The sequence below is a fragment of the Bos grunniens genome, chromosome 9, assembly GCF_055505025.1.
Source record: "Bos grunniens cultivar Pamir isolate PY7600 chromosome 9, Bosgru_T2T1.0, whole genome shotgun sequence".
NCBI classification, from domain to species: Eukaryota; Metazoa; Chordata; class Mammalia; order Artiodactyla; family Bovidae; genus Bos; species Bos grunniens.
In genome coordinates this window covers 902,383-921,923 of record NC_141173.1, presented here as the reverse complement: position 1 = coordinate 921,923, position 19,541 = coordinate 902,383, and the positions used below count along the sequence as shown (strand labels likewise).

Genomic DNA, 19,541 nt, shown 5'->3' with positions numbered 1-19,541 from the left:
ATCAGGAAGGCAAGGAACTCTTGGTCCAGACTCACAAGCACATATTTCTCTGTTCTTTTCTATTATTATTTTCACTTTTCTGAGTCAACTAATATGACTTTTGAGATGGAAAAGAACAGGACATGTATTCTCAAGAAAGACTAGATGGTCATCCCTCTAGGGACAAACCAGGCTGGGCAGAGATACAGTGAACACTAGGATTTCTATTTAAAGATCTCAACCCGTGTATCCAGGTCAGTAGGTGGCTCCATGGAGGTCCCAAACACAGTGACCAGAGGCCAATGACTGGATTCTGAGTTGAATCTCAGCCAGAGGACAGACTCCTGAGCACTAGTTCAGCAGCTGTGAACAGTGTCTCAGACAGGACTGACCTGCTGGCAGTGCTGAAGCCCTGAGAGCCTCAGAGCAGGAGCTGGGAAGTGGGGAGGCTGGTATCAGGAAGCAGAGACCTGCCTGATGAAGCTCGGATTCACCCATAGTCTAAGAATGTGTGTGTTTCTTGAACAGAGAAACAGTGAAGAAAGAAGTCTAGAGTGAATCTCACGTTGAAAATCCTTTATGTCCTTCAAAGGGCGAAAACAAAACATTTCATCCATTTAAAAATGAGCAAAAGGAAAGAAGAATCACAGAGCTGTCAGTGAAATGTAGAAAGTCATATCATGTATGGATGCTGGTGTCTGATGCTTGTCTAGAGAGAGGAGACTGAGATTTGGATCCTAAGTCCTCATTTTCTCTCTCAGCATTGAATGGAACAGAGGGGAAGAAGTAGGAGCATCAAGAGAAATGGAGCTTTGAAAAGTGAGTTCTGACATCCAGCCATGAGTACCCCCAGAGTTAGTCCCCACTTTTCTGGCCATGAGGACCCAGCTCCATGGACTCTGAGAGGGGCCAGTGGCAGGACTTCTCCCTTGAGAAACAGAACTCCCAGGGAGGCTTCTGGGAAGGAGAACATTACCCAGATACTAGAAGGAAGCTGTGAGGGGCCTGGAAAAGGCTCTGTACCAAAGGGCATGTGGGGTGCATTGGACAAATAGCACCCACATTGGGAGGTGAGCCCTCAAGGACTTGTAGAACACATGATTTTACTTTGCTCAGATTCAACTGCAGAGTGGTGCCTGCCCATTCTCCCCACAGGCAAGGGGTAAAGAATACGGAAACACTTTGTAAATGATAAACCTTTCATGAGCTTCACCATCACTGTCAGGGATTATGTGGCCTTGGACACAGGTGCTTGGTCTCCAATCTCCTAGTGGTGTACCCTTAAAGTGACAATGCACTCCACTCCCTTTTAGACCCCTAGGCTCCTATGTTCACCACCATGACCCAGTATGCCGATTTTCAGCTTGAAGAGATTGCCAGGAAGCCCTGGAAGAGGGCCGGGATCTGATTCCATTTCTGGAAATCTTTCCTTTCATTTCTAGGTGGTTCTTCCTCCTAAAGCCTAAGGTGTGACCCCAGGGATACTGGCAGCCTGGGGCTGAGCTGAGAGGGGGAGTTCTGGGGGCGGGGTATGGCCAAAGTCCTGGGGTGAGGGACAGCAGGAACATTGTGAAGTCAGCACTGGGGCCATGCCAGACTGTGGGGTCCAGATGCCCACCCCTGCCTGCACTGCCCAGTCCTCCTGGCCCCAGGGCTCCTGGCTGCAGCTTCTTCCTCATGTCTCCTGCAGACACCTAGGGAGGTTCCCTGAGAAGGGAGGCTTTGATCAGCTCTCATGTAAAGATTCACCTGGTGAGGCTTGCCAATCAGTTCCTGCTAGAACCCACCAACCATGCAGGGAAGAGGCAGCTCCCACCATCTCCCCAGCTCCTCTGATCAAGTGTCCCCTACCTTGGGCTTCTACCATTTCTCCAGGTTCAGTAACCTCCTCTGTTTCCATTCCCTCACATTCATCCCTGAGTGCTTCTCCAACACCAGAGCCTTTATTTCCACTGGAGAGGCTTTCACCTTGGCCACTTGCCCTGTCCCCTTCCTTGCCAAGCCCCTCTCATGTGAGTGCCTGCTGTCTACCTCCAACACCCTCCTCTGCCCCTCCACCGTCAGGCTCCATGCTGAGTCTCATTCAGGATGACTCCATGGCACTGGCACTGAGTACCATCCCACACAGGTCATCTCCACACTCCCCTTAAAGACCAGCTATCTCAGGCATTGTCTGTTCAACCAGTCTTGTATCAGCCCTGGCATGGTGACAGGAGGCAGCCAAAGCCTGGAGCTTCTCCACCTTGACACATTTAGAATCCGAGCAAGATAACCTTCCCAGCCACTTACCAAAGGCCTCATTTTGGGGAGACCCCACAAATAGGCAGGTAGAGGCTGGTGGCCTCTCTTTTATCAACATGGATGTCCAGAAGATGTTGGAGATACTAACCACAAAGAGGGTAGAAGGGAAGATTTGGAAGGAGAAAAATAAGGAGGAGGCAGGCTATCACCTAACTTCATTGGGGAAGAGGATCAAGTAACTCAGTGACAAGCAGGACACCTTGGGTCACCAAAACTTCTGGAGCATAAAAGGCAAACTGGAACAGCTGCTTGTTCCCAAGAAGCCCCGATATTCTAACACTTTGGGGAACCATCTACAGAAGATATGCAGTTATCTCTTTGGGGGTCACCCCTTTTTGTACACTGAGAGTTTGGTGGCTACTGTCATAGTACCTGGGTCACCTCTTGAGTTATGCCCTGTCTTAACAATGAGAGTTCTAAGGCCAAACCATTCCAAATTTCATCAAAAGTAACTTCACAACTGATATTGGCCCAGCACTTGACTCAACCTGTGGCCCAGGATGAATCTCAAAACAAGACTCCATCCATGTCCCAGGTGCAACCATCACCTCTGTATCACATGGACATGCAACCATGCCTCTCAGTCACCACCTCAAGTTCACATGGAGACCCAGGCTCAACCACTAACCTTGCTTCCAACCATGCAGCAGTTTCAACCTCCACCTCAGGCTCACATGGAGATCCAGGCCTGACCCAAACCCTTGACTCCAGACATGCCCGTGTTAAGCACAAGCTCAGGTGCAGTTAGAGACCACTCTCCATCAATCACCCTCTCTCTGAGTCCAACCATCTTCTCAACACCAGATTGGGTCCTGTGAAACATCTTGCCCTACAGTCTCAAATAAGGCATAATCTTTCATCTCAAATGCAATTGAAAACCGGGAATGTCTCTTTTGGAAAAAGCAACTAGAAAGAGGAAGAGCTTTACCCTCTTTTGTTAAGAAATCTCAGCAAGTCTTTAGTCAGATCACTCTTAACCTTCTGCAGGAGAACAGGTCTTTCTGGGCCCACAGCTCTGTCTCCATCCTTCCTGAGGATTTGGCCAGCCCTAAGGTTTGGGAGGAACTGGAGCACCAGTTTTCCAAAAGGTGCATGCAGCAACAGTTTGGCCTGCCCTGCAGAATTCGAGCATCTCAGAAACTGATGCAGCCTTAGGATAAATTCCCAATGCCTTGTCAGGAACAGGGCTGGGAGGGGCCCTCAAAGATCTCTGTAGATCGAGGCAAAATCAGCCAGGACACAGAGAAGATGAGGTCCAAGTGCCCAGCACAAATCCCACAAGGGACAGACCTGCAATATGATGTAGGGCAGAGTGTGGGGAGGATCCTAAAAGATCTGTACCTGATCTCAGCCAATCCTCCAGTGAATGATCCAAGAGTGAAACCTGAGTCAGAAAGAGAGTTGAGCCTCAGCAGAAAGCATCCAGCAGTCTTAGGAGTCCTGATAGGGAGGAAGGCACAGCAGATCCAGGAGAGTGAGATCCCTGTGAAAGTCTATAGTTTGAGATTTGCTGGCAACCTTGTTTTAGACATTCTTGGAGAGACACATGCTCCCATGAAGACAGAACATCCACACTTCTCTCAGCATGGGGAAGCCTCCATGAACAACTCCCTTGAGTCTGCTGTCCTCAGTCCTGATATTCAACAGGAGCTGGAAACACATTTAGTAAAATTGAGGGTGAGGCATAGGTGGGACCTACTCTTCAAGGTCCTCAAGTTCATACTTAGCTTGAAGTTGAAAAAGGCTCAAGGTTCTACCTTGAAAGCCACCTGTGAATCTGAGGACACCTCAATATCTCTATTAACCAAGGGAAAACCTCCTCAGCCCCATGCAAGAGAGACAGTAGTAACAAGAGGGGCAAATCCCTCCCTGGAGAGGCCCCTCCCCACTCCTTCACAGGTGACTGAGGAAGCCCAGGGGCTCTGGGAGGACCCACAGCTGGTGACATCCGTAAGCCCTCAGAGGTCCCTCTGACTGCACAGAAAGCTAGCCACCTTCTCACACTGCCACATACAGTTTAGTGACCAGAAATTGGCATAGTGCATCTGTCATGGCAGCCGACAAAGGCAGCCTGGAGCCCAGTTCTAGTTCGGCAATGACCAGCAGTGAGTCACAGGCGGAAGCTGGGGCACGAGCCTCCCCAGAATCTTACTCTATCATGACTGTAGTAAGATACATCTTCCAGGGAACAAGAATAAGAGCCTGTGGAAGGAGACCCTTCTGGAGAAGATACTTTGGAACCTAGTGTGTGGGTCAATTCCCTACTCATTAATATGAATTTGAAGAGTCCACGATCTCCAAGGTCTGATTGAAGACCTTCATTGAATACAAAGTCTGTTGCCTCAAATCTGGAAAATCTAAATTTTGAGGCACAGTTTCAAAAGCTTGAGTTCCAAGGGTTTACATACCAGCAGAATCAGAATCGAGGCTGGGCCACCAGACTGCTCCTGCAAAACTGTGCCACGGATATACTTCTCAAGACTGTCACTCAGATATGTTCCTTGCTGCAAACATCTTGGCTTCTCAAGAATCTCTGTCTTTTTCCCAAACCTTGTCCAGAAGAGACACATCCAAGTCCAATTCACAGACGTTCTATGATGTTACATAGAGTGGAGGGAGCAGCCAGGGGCAGTAGGTGGCCCTGAGGTGGGAGACCAAATATAAGAGCCAGAGGAAGAAGTGTGTCCCCACTGAAGTGAGAGAGGCATATAGGAGTCCCAAACTAGGACAGCATCACACAGGACTGGCAGAACGAATGGCTACCAGGTCCAAGGGATCAGTCACTCTGGCCAGTAAAAGGAATGAGCAGAGGCCCTAAGAAGCAAGTTTCAACAGCTAATCCTGAAGAACGGATAGGTTCTTTCAGAAAGCTGCTTCAAAAAAAGGATTAATCTCCTTCTGCAGGGGATTTCCCCCAGTAAATGCAAAGAATCAGAAGGGCCGCTGCCAAAAGACAAACCTAAAACAGCCACAGCCCAGAGGCAAGTGTTAGTCAAAACCTAATCACCACGGACAGCAGGGCTGTTGAGGCTAGACTCTCATGACAGCTGTAGGACAAGATCCTAAATGAGAAGATAGTGCTTCATCAGGGACCTCATGCCTTGGAGTTCAATTGGTAAAAGCAGAATTCCGGAACTCATTAGGTCCACATTACTGCCACCAAAGGTTTTTCTTCGACCAAGAGCAAGTAAGAGTCAGAAGCGATACAGCCCTTGATTACCAAGTTACCCCATGGGCTATAGCTCTCCAAAAGAGAGTAAGTGGACCAGTCTCTGGGACAGCAAGTGGGCCTTCTCACCCAGAGAGCCAGGTCCCCTTCCACGCAGAACCGGACATCATGGCTCAAGAGTGTAAGTACCATAGGCCATTCCCTCCACTGTCCAAGGCACTATCTCCTTCAGAAATATGCCCCTTTTGGTCAATCAGAACATGTTTTTCACAGCATTCCTGATAGGAAAACTATTCCAAGGAAAAAAATGCTTATTTTGCAAAGACATTTTTTTTTTTCCTCATATTAGCACATTCTCTGTGTGCCAATAGTTTCTTGTTACTACTAATATTTTTGCTTCCTGAAATAAATGTTTTTCTTATGAGATCTGGTGGCCTCTGTCTGCGCCCTGTGGGGAGAAAGGCAATGGATAATGGTCCACTCTTTCCAAAGGTGCCTGCTTTGGCTTTCAGGTGGGATGGGGCCATAGAGGGAGGTACACCCCAGTGTGGATACTTGCCTTCACCCCAGTTCCTTCACTGCATCTTCAGTTTCCATGATCTCAGCATTACTGAAACATCCAACAGCATTCAGAACACATCAAGGTGAACTAAACCTAAAGACCTCCCCCTTTTCAGGATCTGACTGTCTTCTGCTCTCTCTCTACCTGGAATTTGTGGGGCTGTGGGGGGAGGTGCTGTTCAGAGGCTGAAATTCCCCTCAGGTTCAGAAAGTGCCAGAGACAAACTCACATGTCAGAATAAGAAGGGGCGTTTGGGGGCAGTGCTGGTCCTGAGTGAGAGGTGGAAGAAACTTGTCCTCATGTCATGGTGGGATAGATGAAGTTGCCCTGAAAACCCCTCCTGTCCCAGAAGGAGCTGGAATGAGATGTGCCAGGCCTGTCATCCTACCTCTGTCTTTCTCATGCTCTGGAGCAAAGTTTAGGATGAGGACCACACACTCCCTGCTCTGAGGATGTGTGGTGGGAAGCATGGAGGCCCCCGAGGGCCAGTCCACCCCTGCTGCAGAGGAGAGGATAGCCCTGCTCAGAGCACCCACCTGCCCTGGGTGAACGAGCAAGGGGCATGGCTGTGTGTGCAGTCACCTCATGGTCTGAGGGTGGGACTCTGTGCCCCTAGGGTGAGATGTGGGGAAGGAGGCAGGAGGCAGAGGTGCTCACTGATGGCACAGAGACAAAGGAGCCCCTGGCATCCCACCACCACCTACAAGCACAGAGGAAAGAAGTTAGGGGCCCGGTGGCTCCTGGTGGCCCCTCCCCAGAGTCTCCCCTCTACTCCAGCTCCCAAAGCTCAGACAGAGGGAGAACACCTAGAGCTCCTCCACAGACGGCCAGGCTGCCAGAGGCAATGGAGCTCCGAGAAGGGAAGCTGCACTTCTCCACAATGTAAATAATCAGATTTCACAGGATGGGGAGCCCAGGACAGACTCATGGTACGTGATTTCTATCTACATGTGTGGCCCAAGGAGGCTCCCAGGGGACAGGTGGGGGGCTCAACAGGCCCAGGGCCTGTGCAGGAATCATAGCAAGTCTCACCTGCTCTCAGCTTCACTCATCCCAGAGCCTGGAGAGGGAAGAAACCAGCAGACAGGATGTGTCACCAAGCAGGACATCACCTGTCGAGAATGAGGGTGCCGTCAGCTTTCCTTCCCAGGGCCCACCCACACAGGAAAGTAGGGAGACAAGAGCAATCCCCTAGAACAACTGGGGGCTCTATGTCACAGTCACTTCAATGATGGAGAGACCTGATCCTGGAGGGGGTCCCCGATCCAGGAGCCAGCAGGAAGCCCGCCTCCATGCCTGTCAGGACCCCCACATGTGGGACCAGGCCTGGGACTGTGGGGACAGAGGACAAGGGCCTGCTTGTGCTGTGTTTTCTTCCTGGAGACTAGTCCTGCCTCTGCACTGCATTCTCCATGGTGGGCATGGAGGCTCAGCCAGGGTCTGAGGGAAGGGGTTGCATCCTAGGCATCGAGTTCCCCCCAGAGTTCAGGAGAGGGGAGCACAGAGCACGGATCCTGAGCCGGCCTCATGCCAGGCCCTCTCAGAGGCACCAAGAGGTGAGTGCTGAATTGGGGGAGCTAGAACTAAGGTGCCTGTCTGGAGCAACGACACAGAAGGGACACTGAGAGAACAGCAAGGAACCAGATGTGGAGAGGCCCTTGCCCTTCTCCTGCCGTGAGGTGCAGAAAGCACAGCAATGGAGGGTCCCCCTCAAAGAGTGGGTCAGACCCACACTGACCCCAGATAGGGACCTCCCATATCCCACAATGATCCAGCACAGGGCCCCCAAAAACCCCACACAGAGACCTAGACAGATCCACACTGACCCCAGTGAGGGACCTCCCACATACCCACACTGATCCAGCACACGGCCCCCAATAACACCACAAAGAGACCTAGACAAACACACTGACCCCAGAGAGGGATTCCTGACAGACCCATAGTGTCCCAAACTGAAACCTCCCACACACCCACACTGATGTTGCACAGGGCCCTCCCAGAGACCCATGCTCACCCCAGACAGGGACCTCCCACTGACCCACACTAACTCCACACAGGGATCTCCCACAGACTCACAGTGACCCCACACAGGGACTTGACTACCCTCACATGGGAATCTTCCACAAATCCACACTGATTCTGTATGGAGTCAACTACAGATTCATACTGATCCTGCTTACAGATCTCTAAAACACCCACACTGACCCCATAGAGAGACCTCTGACAGTCCCACACTGACCCTACACAGAAGCTTCACTAACCTCACACAGGAATCTTCCACAATCCACACTAACCCCACACAGGGGTCAAACACAGATTCACATTGATTCTGCTCAGGGATCTCTAGAACACCCACATGGACCCTACACAGAGACCTGACTTGCCGGGGTCCAGCCCCGGTGGATCCAGGGAATTCGAAGCGGGGACGGCGTCCGCGAGGATCAGGAAACAATTGCTTAATTAAACGTTAATTAAGGATATAAAGAGTAATAGAATAAGGTTAGCTCAGTGAGGAAATTCAGTGGAGAAAAGAGGCTGAATTAAGGATAGCTCAGTGAGGAAATTCAGTGGAGAAAAGAGGCTGAATAATTCAGCCAGAAGGTAAGAGAAAGAATGACATGGTGAGACCAAGTTTTGGTGAACAAGGCCACACTTTATTTTCCAAAGTAGTTTTTATACCTTAAGTTATGCATAGAGGATAATGGGGGAAGGGGTAGAGTCATGCAGTAAGCCAGGCTTTCTTCCTGCAAACTTATCATATGCAAAAGTTTAGGTGATTTGCATCATCTTCTGGCCCGGAGGCCTTTTTCTCTAAAGGTGATTATTCTAAAGTCAGGCGCCAGCCTCCAAAAAGCATTAGATAAAGTTGCATTCCTACAGAGCAAAGGTGTGGTGGGCTATAACAAGAAAAAGAATTAACTCAAGGGTCCCAGGTTACAAACAGTAAAGCTACTACTTACACCAATTATATTAATCAATACACTGCCAGGGACACAGCAGGTAAGGGATACGGAAACTTAGCAGCAAACATTGGCCCGACAAGTGAAAATCCCTTCACCAATACAATTTCTAATCAATCTTTTAACTGCTCAAAGGAATCTGTATTTAGACAGTTTAGAACATCTCATGCCTCTCACAGTTGGGAGGCTCTGAGCAATCACATGTGGCCGGAAAAACCTATTCAGGCATGCTAGAGGACTTCCAAAGGAGTTTGTAGGTTGAAACACTGTCACACCCAGGAATTATTAACTGGAGCTGTAAGCTAACTCTTTTTTCAGAGAGGTAGTGGGGGACAGCCCCCCGTAAAGTCAGAGGTGTAGGTGAAGGCACAAAGCAGAAAGTAGGCAGACTCTGGTTTTGGGTGTAAATGCTCAAGAATTTCCAGGGGGACTCCTGAGGCTCGATCCCGCCTTTGCGTGTGCCGAGCCTCCTTCCTCATGACCTTTGTCATGGATGGAGCTCCTCACGCTGGCTCCCGGCAGTGATAGAATTCCAGTTGAACTATTCCAGATCCTGAAAGATGATGCTGTGGAAAGTGCTGCACTCAATATGCAATATGCACTCAATATGCAATATGCTGGCTCCCGGCACTGACTGATGCACATTTACCGTACTAGAACCTTTCACAGACCCACACTGACCCCATACAGAGCCCTCAGACAGACCCACACTGACCCCACACAGGACCCTCTCACAAACCCACATGGAGTAATCTTACCCAGAGTCCTCTCAGATCATTGTACAGAGACCTCTCTTTTGACCCCCACACAGATCTCCCAGGCATTCTTTAGGATCTGAGCGTACACCCTTTGATAGTTCATGGCAAGCCCGATATCACTTAACAAACCATGTGTATTGCTGTTTGGAATGTAAATTGGTACAACAAATATTTAAAATAGTATGGCAATTCTTCAAATAATAAAATTAGAATACCAGGTGATGCAGCAATTTCACTTCTGGTCATATAGCAAAAGGAAACAAAGTTTTTAACCCTAAAGAGTTATAGTATTTTTCTATGTTCTTTGAAAATTTATTCACAGTAATGACTTGGAGAGAAACTTCCTGTTTGTCGTGGTGAATCCATAAAGAATACATGATAATATGTGATACACACACACACAAATACACATACATAACATACACAGTGGGATATTATTCAGCCTAAAAAAATAAATCCTGACATTTGCAAGAACATGAATGAACCAGGAGATCATTATGCTAAATAATATAAACCTAATAGCAAAAAGACACATATGTGTGGAATCTCAGTTCAGTTCAGTCTTTCAGTCATGTCCGACTCTTTGCGACCCCCTGAATTGCAGCATGCCAGACCTCCCTGTCCACCACCAACACCCGGAGTTCACTCAAACTCACGTCCAACGATGTGAGCCAGTGATGCCATCCAGCCATCTCATCCTCTGCCGTCCCCTTCTCCTCCTGCCGCCAATTCTTCCCAGCATCAGGGTCTTTTCCAATGAGTCAACTCTTCACATGAGGTGGCCAAAGTATTGGAGTTTCAGCTTTAGCATCAGTCCTTCCAAAGAACACCCAGGACTGACCTCCTTTAGAATGGACTGGTTGGATCTCCTTGCAGTCCAAGGGACTCTCAAGAGTCTTCTCTAACACCACAGTTCAAAAGCATCAATTCTTCAGTGATCAGCTTTCTTCACAGTCCAACTCTGTCATCCATACATGACTGCCGGGAGCCAGTGTGAGGAACTCTGCCCGTGGCAAAGGTCATGAGGAAGGAGGCTCGGCATATGCAAAAGCGGGATCGAGCCTCAGGAGTCCCCCTGGAAATTCTTGAGCATCTACTCCCAAAACCAGAGTCTGCCTACTTTCTGCTTTGTGCTCTCACCTACACCTCTGACTTTATGGGGGGCTGCCCCCCACTACCTCTCTCTTGAAAAGAGTTAACTTACAGCTCCAGTTAATAAAGTTCCTGGGTGTGACAAGAGTATTTCAACCTACAAACTCCTTTGGAAGTCCTCTAGCCTGCCTGAACAGGTTCTTCCGGCCACATGTGATTGTTCAGAGCCTCCCAACTGTGAAAGGCATGAGATGTTCTAAACTGTCTAAATACAGATTCCTTTGAGCAGTTAAAAGATTGATTAGAAATTGTATTGGTGAAGGGTTTTTCACTTATTGGGCCAATGTTTACTGCTAAGTTTCCATATCCCTTACTTACTGTGTCCCTGGCAGTGTATTGATTAATATAATTGGTGTATAAAAATGTAAGTAGTAGCTTTAATGTTTGTAACCTTGGACCTTTGAGATAATTCTTTTCTTGTTATAGCCCACCACACTTTTGCCCTATAGGAATGCAACTTTATCTAATGCTTTTGGAGGGTGGCGCCTGACTTTAGAATAATCACCTTTAGAGAAAAATAAGTTTTCTGAAGAAAGGGTCTTAAAATGTTAACAGGCCTCCTGGCTAGAAGATGATGTAAATCACCTAAACTTTTTCATATGATAAGTTTGAAAGCCTGGCTTAGATTAGGATCAAAGACTGCTGTCCTTGCATGACTCTACCTCTTACCCATTATCCTCTATGCACAACTTAAGGTACAAAAACTACTTTGGAAAATAAAGTGCAGGCTTTGTTCACCGAAACTTGGTCTCCCCATGTCGTTCTTTCTCTCACCTTCTGGCTGAATTCCCATCTGGGGCGGGGAGGCTCGTCAAGCCTACTAACTATGCCTGGGCTTCTAAGATCTGACCAGGGAGGCCTTAGTGTCTCCTCTCCTTCGGGAGAATGGGAGGACGCCTGCAGCCTATGTAGGTGATGTAAATTCCTTATTTTGGAATTTGATTAGCTTTCCACGTAAACCAAGTTATTCAGCCTCTTTTCTCCACTGAATTTTCCTACTGAGCTATACTTATTCTATTACTCTTTATATCTTTAATTAACATTTAAATAAGCTATTGTTTCCTGATCGCTGATGCCGTCCCCGCTTTGAATTCCCTGGATCCACCGGGGCTGGACCCCAGCACATGACCACTGGAAAAACCATAGCCTTGACTAGACGGACTAAAAAACAAACAAACAAACAAAAAAAAAACGAAATCATAGGACACAGTAGAAATTGTCTGTAGGTGATCCTGGGGGAATTCAAAACAGGTCTAGAAGCAGATACAAATATTCTGTTATGCAACGAGAAATAAAATGAAGGAATAAGGCCTGAGGAGCTAATGTATAACATGGTAACTATAATTTATCATACTGTATTCTGCCACATCATGGATTGCAGCCTTTTGTGGTGATGGGCCTGTGTAACTCAATGAAGCTCTGAGCCATGCTCTGAAAGACCAGCCAAGACAGGCGTGTCATGGTGGAGAGCTGTGACAAAAAGTGGTCCACTGGAGGGCAGAATGGAAAATCACTCCAGAATTCTTGCTGTGAGAATCTCATAAGCGGTATGAGAAGGCAAAAAGATATGACTCCAGAAGATGAGCCCCCCAGGTCAGAAGATGTCCAAGACACTACTGGGGAAGAGCAGAATACAATCAAGAATAACTTCAGAATGAATGAAGCAGCTGTGCCAAAGCAGAAATGGTGCCCAGTTGTGGAGGTATCTGGTGGTGAAAGTAAAGTCTGATGCTGTAAAGAACAATATTGCATAAGAATTTTGAATGTTAAGTCCATGAATCAAGGTAAATAGGATGAGGTCAAGCAGGAAATGGCCAGAGTGAATCTCAACATCTTTGGAACCACTGAACTAAAATAGGAATGGGAGAATTTAACTAACATGACCATTATATCTGCTACTGTGGACAAGAATTCCTTAGAAGACACAGAGTACCCCTCATAGTCAACAAGGGTCCAAAAGAGCAGTACTTGGGTGCACTTTCAAAAACGACAGAATGATCGCACTTTGTTTCTAGGACAAACCATTGAACATCACAGCAATCCAAGTCAATTCCCTAACCACTGATGCTGAAGAAGCTGAAATTGAATGGTTCTGTGAAGACCTACATGACCTTATAGAACTAACACCAAAAAAAGATGGATGTCCTTTTCATCATAGAGAAAGGAAAAACATAGGCAGCCAAGAGATACCTGGAGTAACAGGCAAGTTTGGCCTTAGAATACAAAATGAAGCAGGGCAAAGGCTAACAGTGTTTTGTCAAGAGACTACACTGGTCATAGCAAACACCCTCTGCCAACAACACGAGATGTCTATGCATGAACATCATGAAATGTCAATACCAAAATCAGATTGATTATATTTGTTGCTATTATTCAGTCATTCAATTGTGTCCAACGTTTTGCCGCCTCATGGACTACAGCATGCCAGGCTTCTCTGTCCTTCACTATGTCTGGAATTTGCTCAGATTTGTGTCCATTCAGTTGGTGATGCAGTCTAACCATCTCATCCTCTGCTGCACCCTTTTTTTTTTTGGCCTTCAATCTTTCTCAGCATCAGTGTCTTTTCCAGTGAGTCAGCTCTTTGCATCAGGTAGCCAAAGTATTGGAGCTTCAACTTCAGCTTCAGTCCTTCTAGTGAATATTCAGGATTTATTTCTTTTAGGATTGACTGGTTTGATATCCTTTCTGTCCAAGGGACTCTCAAGAGTCTTCTCTCCAGCACCACAATACAAGAGCAGCAATTCTTCAGGCCTCAGCCTTCTTTAAGGTCCAACTCTCACATCCATGCACAACTTCTGGGAAAACCATAGCTTTGACTATACGGACCTTTGTTGGCAAAGTAATGTCTTTGCTTTTTAATATACTCTCTTTTTAATAACTTTTCTTTCAATGAGCAAGTGTTTTTTAATTTCATGAGCAGTCACCATCTGCAGTGATTTTGGAGCCCAAGAAAATAAAGTTTGTAACTGTTTCCATAGTTTCCCCATCTATTTGCCATGAAGTGATGGGACCGGATGCCATGATCTTAGTTTTTTTAATGTTGATTTTTAAGCCAGCTTTTTCACTCTCCTCTTGCTCCTCTTTGATTATATTCTTTGCAGTCAAAGGCAGAGAAGCTCTATACAGTCAGCAAAAATAAGACAGGGAGCTGACTGTGGCTCAGATCATGAACTCCTTATCACAAAATTCTGGCTTAAATTGAAGAAAGTAGGGAAAACCACTAGGTCAATCAGGTATGGCCTAAATCAAATCCTTTATGATTATACAGTGGAGGTGATAAATGGATTGGAGGGATTAGATCTGGTAGACAGAGTGCCTGAAGAACTATGGACAGAGACGCATAACACTGTACCTAAAATAGCAACAAAAAATCATCCTAAAGATAAAGAAATACAAGAAGGCAAAACGGTTTTCTGAGGAGGCAAATAGAAGGGGAAAAAATAGAAGCAGTGACAGATTTTATTTTCCTGGGCTCCAAAATCACTGCAAGATTTCATTTAACTTCTATTAAACCTATGTGCATCAGTTTACAAAAGAGGTTCAATAAAAGTTGGGTTTCTGGCAAATAGAACAAATTAAGCTCACTTATATATATGGCTATATATTTACAGAAAAGGCACTTAATGGTATCTATTTAGCCTTAACAATTCAATTTCAAAATTACTTTACCTTCTTTTCAAAATCTGCATTTAAAAAAGATAGCAGAGATGAAAGTTCCTGAGAAGACCAGATAGGACTTTTGCAACTCAAAAATACAGGCATGTTTTCCTTGGATGACTTTGGGTTTTTTTTTTTTTTTTTTTTTTTTTTTTATAATTACAAGCCTCCTAAGATAAATAAGGAAGGTTTGGTGAGTGGTATCTATTAGAAAGTCCATCAACTTCTTACCTACTGTCAAAGTTACCCAGGACTCTTGTGGGGAAATTGAAATAGGATGCTTCAAGTCCAAGGGAGTCCTCTGGGCTATTAAAGGATATTAGTGCAAGGGAAATTGCCCTGCTGTGGAAGTGGCTCCTTGTCCAAATTGGGTACCCTATCAAGTCTTACATGGTGATACCAGACAAGGTCCCTGTGTGCCAGGGGATAGCATAGAACCTACTACTTAATCTCCACGAGTAGAGGAAATAGGAGGTGGTGAATGTGTTGATGGCATGGGGGGAAAGGGCAGTTGGAACAAGTACCAATGTCACCTGCTTGACTACTGGGGAGCTGGATACACTGGAGGGGTTAAGTTTTGAAATAACATGTCCCCCCTCTCACTTTTTCCCTCTTTCCTTGTAGAACAGGTTTCCTGGGTTTCCTTTCAAACTGCTGCACATAAGGTGGGAATTCTCTGACTACTTTTCCTCCTGATGCCATAGCATAAATGCCTCTACATATGGAATCAAATCTCTTTTCCCTGCTTTTTTGCAAAACATTTCTAACTATGAGACCCATGCAGGGGCTCTCTTTTGATCCTGACGTATATTAGGTCCATACCCTACCTATTACCATGGTATATCATGTCTTAATCATAGGCTCATGGCTAGGTTTCGCCCATTTATCTAATATATGTCCCAAAGGGGTCTCCTTCAGGATAAATGGAATATTCCTCATTTCTGTAAGTCTGATGCCAAAGCATAAAAGACACAAATTCCAACACAGAAAGTCCAAACAAATTCCAGCATCGACGCACACAAAAGCAAACCAAAACCAATGAACCAGTTTTCAAATTGTCACGTGAGTGTATGTTCCTCGGTTCTTTGTCTAGTCACAACAAAGATTTGGAGTGACGGACATTAAAGCCCCCTCGGCGGGTCACATCTCTCAGGTCTTGGATAGATCATATTATAGCTCTCAGGTCTCGAATGGACCATGTTATAGCTCTTAGGCAAATCAGTGTTACAGCTCAGTGTTACAGCTCTGTTTTATTTAGAAGATAGCAGGAAAATCCATCTTCGAAGGGTGAGGGCACTTCGATCCAGGGTTCAGGATGGGGAACACATGTATACCTGTGGCAGATTCATTTTGATATTTGGCAAAACTAATACAATTATGTAAAGTTTAAAAATAAAATAAAATTAAAAAAAAAAAAAAAAAAAAACAAAGACACGAGGAGAAGAGCGCCCCAGCGTGCGGGGGAGAGAGAGAAAGAGCTAGCTTTGGCTCTTCTATTTATATGTTTATCTCTCCCTTGGCCTGTCCTATGTAAACTGGGCCAGTCAGAAGTGGTGTTTGTTTTACCTGAGGTCCTCACTCTGGTCCTCGGACCTTCTTTTGTTCTATTTTCGCGGGCTTTTCCCTTCCTTGTCTTTTAGCCACCGCCATTTTGGACTCTTTCCCCCTATTCGACCTACCTAACAAAATCAAATAGACTTAGCCTACAAAGCCAGTGAACTGCTTCCCAAACCAGGTAGTTCAGTTCAGTTCAGTCGCTCAGTCGTGTCTGACTCTTTGCGACCCCATGAATCGCAGCACGCCAGGCCTCCCTGTCCATCACCAACTCCCAGAGTTCACTCAGACTCACGTCCATCGAGTCAGTGATGCCATCCAGCCATCTCATCCTCTGTCGTCCCCTTCTCCTCCTGCCCCCAAACCCTCCCAGCATCAGAGTCTTTTCCAATGAGTCAACTCTTCACATGAGGTGGCCAAAGTACTGGAGTTTCAGCTTTAGCATCATCCCTTCCAAAGAAATCCCAGGGCTGATCTTCAGAGTAGAGGCCATTACAATTCCCTTCTCCAATCAGGTGCCCCAATTAAACAAATTGGCTTGTCCTGTAGAGGTAAAGCCCAAACTGAGGGAGAAATATGATTCTGGGGTGCACAATGGAGTGACTTACCCTACAAAATTGAGTCAATCACCTCACAGAAGTTTGTTGTTTCCTTGCTTAATTGCCAAGTGCTGGGGCAGTCAGTGTCACTTTGGGGAATTTTGAAGGGAAGATCTTCAGGAAAATGGTCCTAGCAACTTCTATGACCTTGCCCCAGTATTCCCTGACTGGGGCTGGCTAGGCTGGAATAGCGAGGTTTCTGACTGGCTCACCATATTTGTTTCTGAGTCCAGGCTCTTTCTGCCTGCAGTGTGACAGACCATAAATTGGGAGATGAGGTTTTGGGGCAAGGAAGAATGACTTTATTCAGAAAGCTGGCAGATCAAGGAGATGGCAGACTAGTGTCTTAAAAAACATATATCTTATCAGGGCCTGGATTCCAGTTTCTTTTATAGAATAGAGATGGGGAGGAGCTGAGGAATTAGAGGAAAAGTAAAGAAAAAGGCCATAAGTTTTCCTAAATATCTCCTGAATAGCCAAGCTCTGGGAGAGGGTGTGGTAATATCTTCTTCTTTCTTGCAGCTATTCAAAGGTGGCCAGGGTCAGGATGTTTCTCTGAACAAAGGCACTTGGTTTAACACACAGGCAGAGACAGTGTTCCTGAGGCAAACCATTATGTATAGACAGTATACGTTCAGTAAACAAAAGCAATAGGTAGCAAAGGTCAAAGTGAAAGAAACAGACTCAACAGTAGTCAGATTTTGTTTTTCCCTGTAACATCACTACTTATCAATAAACCATCGGTATATTGTTGCATAGTACCCTTATGAAGACTCAGGTCCTTTGCATTTCCAAAAAGATGGGGTCTGTCCTGAAAACCCTGTGGGAGCACTGTCCAGGGATACTGAGTAGCCTCCAGGGTGTCAGGGTCCCTCCATTCAAAGGCAATAAGGTATTGAGAGTCTAGATGTAGGGGAATACAGAGAAATGCATCTTTGTGGTCCTAAACAAACACTGAGTGCTTCCTGGCACTTGGTTGAGGAAAGTGCATAGGTTTGGCAGCAGTGGGTAAATAGGGATGACTGGCTCATTCACGGAGGAGATACCCCTCGTCCAAGGTAAGGAGCAATGGCTGCACTTTGCTGGAGCAGCTGTGAAGAGATACTCCACACACAAGGTAAGAGAAACCCAAGAAAGACGGTAGTTGTTGCAAGAGGGCATCAGAGGGCAAACACACTGAAACCATATTCACAGAAAACTAGTCAATCTAATCACACTAGGACCACAGCCTTGTCTAACTCAATGAAACTAAGCCATGCCCATGGGGCAACCCAAGACAGGCAGGTCATGGTGGAGAGATTTGACAGAATGTAGTCCACTGGAGAAGGGAATGGCAAACTACTTCAGTATTCTTGCCTTGAGAACCCCATGAACAGTATGAAAAGGCAAAATGATAGGATACTGAAAGAGAAACTCCCCAGGTCAGTAGGCGTCCAATATGCTACTGGAGATCAGTGGAGAAATAACTCCAGAAAGAATGAAGGGATGGAGCCAAAGCAAAAAGAATACCCAGCTGTGGATGTGATTGATGATAGAAGCAAGGTCCGATGCTGTAAAGAGCAATATTGCATAGGAACCTGGAATGTCAGGTCCATGAATCAAGGCAAATTGGAAGTGGTCAAACAAGAAATGGCAAGAGTGAATGTCGACATTCTAGGAATCAGCGAACTGAAATGGACTGGAATGGGTGAATTTAACTCAGATGACCATTATATCTACTACTGCAGGCAGGAATCCATCAGAAGAAATGCAGTGGCCATCATGGTCAACAAAAAAGTCTGAAATGCAGTACTTGGATGCAATCTCAAAAACGACAGAATGATCTGTTCGTTTCCAAGGCAAACCATTCAATATCACAGTAATCCAAGTCTATGCCCCAACCAGTAACACCTAAGAAGCTGAAGTTGAATGGTTCTATGAAGACCTACAAGACCTTTTAGAACTAACACCCAAAAAAGATGTTATTTTCATTATAGGGGACTGGAATGCAAAAGTAGGAAGTCAAGAAACACCTGGAGTAACAGGCAAATTTGGCCTTGGAACACGGAATGAAGCAGGGCAAAGATTAATAGAGTTTTGGCAAGAAAATGCACTGGTCATAACAAACACCCTCTTCCAACAACACAAGAGAAGACTCTACACATGGACATCACCAGATGGTCAACACCAAAATCAGATTGATTATATTCTTTGCAGCCAAAGATGGAGAAGCTCTATACAGTCAGCAAAAACAAGACCAGGAGCTGACTGTGGCTCAGACCATGAACTCCTTATTGCCAAATTCAGACTTAAATTGAAGAAAATAGGGAAAACCACTAAACCATTCAGGTATAACTTAAATCAAATTTCTTATGATTATACAGTGGAAGCGAGAAATAGATTTAAGGGCCTAGATCTCATAGATAGAGTGCCTGATGAACTATGGAATGAGGTTTGTGACATTGTACAGGAGACAGGGATCAAGACCATTCCCATAGAAAAGAAATGCAAAATAGCAAAATGGCTGTCTGGGGAGGCCTTACAAATAGCTGTGAAAAGAAGAGAAGTGAAAAGCAAAGGAGAAAAGGAAAGATATAAACATCTGAATGCAGAGTTCCAAAGAATAGCAAGAAGAGATAAGAAAGCCTTCTTCAGCGATCAATGCAAAGAAATAGAGGAAAATAACAGAATGGGAAAGACTAGGGATCTCTTCAAGAAAATCAGGGATACCAAAGGAACATTTCATGCAAAGATGGGCTCGATAAAGGACAGAAATGGTATGGACCTAACAAAAGCAGCAGATATTAAGAAGAGATGGCAAGAATACACAGAAGAATTGTACAAAAAAGATCTTCACGACCCAGATAATCA

The 19,541-nt window shown here is 45.8% G+C and overlaps 2 pseudogenes; both read left to right on the top strand.

Annotated features, from left to right (window-relative positions):
- The first annotated feature begins 1,568 nt into the window (after positions 1-1,568).
- Positions 1,569-5,798, top strand: LOC147365520 (spermatogenesis-associated protein 31E1-like; annotated as a pseudogene).
- A 1,634-nt stretch (positions 5,799-7,432) lies between these two features.
- The window catches only part of LOC147365519 (putative serine protease 47), a 39,026-nt pseudogene continuing 26,917 nt past the window's right edge, over positions 7,433-19,541 (top strand).